Genomic DNA, 6,000 nt, shown 5'->3' with positions numbered 1-6,000 from the left:
CAACAAAAAAGCATCTTCTAAAATCAAGTCAGGCCGCTTTGTTCAGATTTGCATCTGCTGCGTGCTTCAGTTTCATGACACTGTGAAACGCTTCCACGGTTCATTCTCACTTTAAGTCATTAATTTATATTTCATGGGATGATTAGACAATGAAATACACAATCTAGTTTTTATTGTTTAACATGTATTTAAAGTCAGGGTCGGTCATTTCCTCCAGATCCACTTTTTTAAGATTTTGGTTGGAATTGTCTTTAGGTCCTGACTGAATTTAATAACTCCTGTTCTCTGAAAAAGGAGCAATAATCCGTCATCATCATCATGAAGTCACAGTGGCAAGAAGAAACGTCCTTTAAAGAGGCAGAAACAGACTCATGCCCCAACAGATCGACCAATCAGACGTCGATATAACCTCCTGGACGTTTGTGTTCTGGAGTTAAAGTGCACGTGTTACCTGGACATGCAGCTCAGTCTGTCGGGCCTTGGGTTGGGAACTGGAACCTGGAAGTCGGTCTGGTAAGCTGGAAAGATGCCAGGGCACTCCCAGAGTACTGCAGAAGTGCCCTTGAGCAAGGCACTGAGCCCTGAACGGCTCAGGTGCGCTCCCTGTGTAGCAGCCTCTCTGTGTCATCTCTCCTATACATGTCCACAGGTCCTGTATGTGTGTGTGTGTGTGTGTGCGCGTGTGTAGGTGTGCGTGTGTGCGTGCGTGTGCGTGTGTGCGTGTGTGTGTGTGTGTGTGTGTGTGTAGTTCAGGCCTGTGTGCGTGAGAAGCCTGTCTCTACAATAAAAGAGTGTAAACCACAGTCCCCCCTCAGGGATTAATAAAGAATGTGACGTAAAAATATCAATAACAAAAAAGATTGAACAGATTTTTTCCACATTGAAGAACTCGTTAAAAGTTTAGTTCAAACAACTGAAATGAATAAAATAAGGAACATAAGCGTTCTAACCCAACACACTCAGAGGATCTGAAGAAAGGCCAAGTTTCTCTTCAGACAGAACTTTGCTATAAACACCACGAGAGACGTCGCTAACGTTCCCCTTCAGCTGCTCGAGCTGCATCAGGCTCACGTGGTGAAGAAGGTGTCGACGGCTCGTCGGGGAGTTGGCGAGTTAGATGACCAGGACAGACCTCGTGTTCAGAGGTCAGAGATGTTCTCTGACACATCAACATCACTGACCTGCTTTCTTATCTATCTCCTCTTAGTTACAAATTTCCCCAAACTCTGAAGATAAAATAGAAGCAGCCTCGCGGCCTCAGTTTAATTGTTCCTGATGTTAGAAAGTCATTATCATGGGACCGGCCGCGGGCGCCGATCTGATCGGCTTCTCTGTTGATCAGCAGAGATTTATAGCTCACGTCTCACATTGTGACTAATGCGTTAAGTCCAGACAATAAGCAAATGTTCTTCTTCAGATCATTGGCAGGCATACGGACAGTTTCAACCGATTTGTAACAGCTCTGAACACACACACACACACACACACACACACACACACACACACACACCACGACGTCATACACCTGTAAAACTCTCGTCATCGTCAAAACGAAGCTCACTGTTTCAAAACATTCTGACTAAACATGATGACAGGAGAGACTCATCAAACATCCACTGTCAAACTACAACGACCTGACAACACGAGGCGAGGTGCATCCACACGTCCTCCCTGCACGCCGCGGCCCGTTAATCGTTGTGTTCACACAGCGGGCGCTGAATAACAGTGACTCCTTTTTAAAGAGTGCACTCAGAGAACCACGAGTCCACGTTTACATGTGTGAGAACATCGTCCAATAGACAGACAGTATTTTTCCACCTGTTCAGGCGCTGCAGGGCAGGAATCTCATCAGTACATGTTTTAAATGTTTTGGACTTTAATCCAATAACATGAGACCGCAGGTTTTCCAATACTTGGCTCCACAGGGATTTATTTCTGGTCAAGTTCCTCATAGTCACACATTTTTTTATAATAACGATATAAACACACCTGTAAGTCAGTTCTGCTGTTCTTAATGTAATAATATAATATATATGTTAACAGGATGCCCCTTCTAAATCTCAGATTAAAACCCCAAACCTTTTTAAATCCTCGTCCACTGGACTTCACACGAGCACTCATGTCTTTAAAAGCTCCTGATATTTGCAGGAGGAGCTGCACGTGTGAATGTGATCACGTCTCCTCCCGCCTCCTGGTATTATGTCCACAGTGGGATGGCTGCACGCCGCACAGACTGAATGCACAGGACAGTACTAGTGATGTTCAATACAACAGATTTCCTGTCCGACCAGATACTGAGTAAATCCACCTGATGCGTCTGATCATCTAAAAATGTATGATAGTTCATCCACACACAGTCTATGTAATCCTTTAAATGACCAAGGCTTTATGAAACCTTACCTGAATAAATATAGACTTCTTATGATTATCTCATTGATTCATATATTATTACTCATGCAGCTTTAGAAGCATGTCTTTATTTGGTTACTTATTTTTGCACAGCTCTGACAGTTGTCCCCGCTGCTTAACGCTGCACATCTTCTCCCTCAGGACCTGCACAGAGCCCTCCTGCAGCAGCACCTGTCACTGTGCTCTCCTCGGAGTCTGTGTCCTTACTGTCTCTCCACAAACATCACACACCGCATCGTGGCTGTTTGTGGAGCTGAAACAGCTTTTAGTTTTGATTAATTGTCCAGCCCTTTTACTAATTATAGTCTGAACTTCTTATAATGACTCTAATAAATCAGGCGTTAACTCACAGAGGACCCACCAAAGACCAGGACCAGTCACCCACTTAGTCCACTTCTGTTCCACCAGAAGAGGGCACGCCGTCATAAGCCTCCCCGCTGACTGGCCTCTGTCATTGTCCCCATGTGATCATACATGTATACCCGTAAATGTCCCCCTGGGCGACAACAAAGCGTTGTATTGTAATAAAACCAGAGGTCTGATCCGATCAACATGTTCAGAACATGAACTTCATCTATTTGATGTTCTTTTCCATTATGTTCAGTTATTTAATCATCTGTAATTCATTCTGAACTGTAACTCAATATAATCGTTTGTCTGTCTGCAGCTTGTTTTTCATCATGTTCCATTTCATTAGCTCGCCCCGTCATTATGTCACCCGTCGGTTTCTGGACTGCAGTTCGCTCTTATGTCTGGATTTGTTGTCATCATCTTTTTAATTCATCATATTTGGGTCAAGGGCTTAAATAACAGTTGCCTCAACTATCTATATGCGGAGGCGCTGAATAAGGAGAATGTGAACTAATGGGTGAAAGCACAGATGCTGCCGCGGCACAAATCTGTGTTGAGAAGTGGATATAAATAAAACCTGAACAGCCAATCAGAGCGATTCCTCTCTGAACAGCCAATCAGAGCGATTCCTCTCTCAGTAACCGATTCTAACGGATCGACGGAGCCGCACAATCAAGGGCGACGACTGCTCATCGACGGTCCAACTAAAACCCACCATCTCCTCGGTGTGTCAGGGCCCTACGACAGAACTACATTTCAAAATAAAAGCCTTACTATTTTCATTTTGAAATGCAAAATAATGGAATTTTAAATGTGATTAAAAATGTGATGAATCAGTATCTAAAAACATAATAGTTAACCAGCTCTAATATAAACTTAATGATCTAACTGAATTAAGATAATTTACTAAATGACCATCATGCTGTAAAGACCGGATTGAGACCATAAACCTGACAGAAATATGGATATTTATTTTAGTTTCGGACCCTTGTGCAGCGGCTTCACTTTAACGCTGTGAGGCTACGTCCACTTACTCTACACGCTCATTTTAAAGGATTGCTCTCTTATTTAAAGAAGGCAGATTTGAATGATTCAGGAGTTTTTAAATGTGTTTCTGAGTCGTGGAGTGTCGGGGTGCAGATCCTCTGGAGACAGGATCTTTGTGATCATGACCCAATCAGACAAACAAACACTTAACAAGTCGTTGTTTTACATGGTAAGTGTTTCATCCTGGACCTTTAATGCTTTTGTTCTCTCTAATTAAAATCCTTTAATGAGTCCCTGTAGTTATTTGTGTTTTACTGCCTCTTTTCTCTGTCTGATTTTATGTGTTCTGTGAAGCACCTGGTGACTTGTTTTTAATGAGTTGTATTAACAATGTCATTATCTTTATCTAACAACGTGTTTTGGAGCCATTGAGTAAAGATGTGGACTGGTTTGAAGTGAACTATAATCTACCGTGTGTTCACTGAAGGTGTGCCTCAGGGGTCGATCCTCTCCTATTTATTCTTTACATTACAATGTTTGTTTGTTTTTCTTGTTTTGATGAAACTTGAAAGAACTTTTCAGCTCCCACCTTTGAGCTTTTCTCACAGTTACATGAAACACTGATGATTCGGCCGGTGTCTCGAGCGTCTGCCTATACGGCCACGTGTGTGAAAAATGTGTTTTTAAGCACAGATGGAGAAAAGCTACGTTGCTAATTCTGACTTAAAGCTGGACAGTGACATTTCTTTTGGAGGGATTTAAAAATGGAAAAGTACAGTAGATGATATAAAGCCTCCATGCAATAAATAAACTGATTGAAAACAGTCAGAAGAGGAAACAGGGACGCTCATCAAACTCCTAAACTCTGCGAGCGAGGGAAGAACGACCATCTTTAAGTTAGCTGGAGGGCGTTAAACCGAGTCCAGTGAAAGCTCGAGAGACTTTAAGAAGGAGCCACGTGTGCACGCCAACTGCTCTGATTTAAGGTGGAAGTTTTCCAATAAGAAAATATGTTACGCCTCTCTCCAAGAGAAGGCAGACCGACTTTCTCGTACAGATGAGTGATCGCCAAATCAACCCGAGGGCGGGGTGATCGATGGCGTGCGAAGGCTAAACAGTTGAAACTGCAGCACGTCTATAAATGACATCACCGTAATCCAGAACTATAATAATAATAAAGCTTTTTGACCTCTCCTCGTGCACCTCGGTGAAAACATTTATTACAACTGGAGCAGTTAAGTGTCACAGTAAGTCAGCCGGCGCTAACTGAATAACAAAGTTACCATAATTTAATAGATAATAAACATAAAACATTATAAAGCGCTTTAAATCAAAGTGCTGCATGAAACAATGACAAACAGTCAGACTCTCAGAGAAATGATGTCTGTCTTCTCTCGGACCTCTGGGACACTCAGAAGAGCCGTCCCCTGACAACGCAGGCCCACGGGGGTTCAGCGGGTCTGTAAGGTACAATGGTGCCCTGCCATTAAGGATTTAGTAAGCTAGCAGCAGCACCTTGAAGTCTGCTCCGGCCTGAACAGGGAGCCAAAGACGAGAGGCCAACATCGGGGTAATATGTTCAAATCTGCAGGCGCCTGTCAGAAAACGAGCTGCAGCGTTCTGAACCCTCTGCAGACCCGACAGAAGGCTCTAAGAGGAGCTCAGCATCCTGAAAGGATCGAAAAAGGTTCAAAAAACAAAGTGAGGAAAACCAAGAGTTAATCGAGGAACAGCGGAGGACACGGAGAGGAGGAGATAAAAACTTGAATTATCGATGCCAATTTCCCAGGGATAATTAAAAGTCTTTTGGATCTAGTTATCTGAGCAGAACATAAAACCACGGTTCAACCCCCTATCCTCCGGTCAAACATCCGTGTCCAACCTCTTTGTGCATCTCTAATCTCACAGCGTGTCACTACTGTCCTAAATCCCTGATGATGAACTCAGGATGAAGGCCGGCCTTCTGCTGAAAGCTGGACCAAACCTGCTGAAAGGTAGAAGCTTCGAGGTCGGATGATTTATGCTCATGTTGTTGGGTACAGAGACATAACAGAATTAATTATAAATTGATTTCCACTGTAACTAGTCACTTGATGGCTATAAGCTGCAAACCACTTAAAAGTGGGTGACCATGACTCGATGGAAAACTAAATGAAAATCACAGGGATGTGGTACTCGATGGAAAACTAAATGAAAATCACAGGGATGTGGTTAAGTTAGAAAACCTGATTTCTATTATCCGTAAGTGTCTCC

Source organism: Symphodus melops (genome assembly GCF_947650265.1).
Source record: "Symphodus melops genome assembly, chromosome: 14".
Taxonomy (NCBI): domain Eukaryota; kingdom Metazoa; phylum Chordata; class Actinopteri; order Labriformes; family Labridae; genus Symphodus; species Symphodus melops.
Note: the sequence above shows the minus strand (reverse complement) of the source record.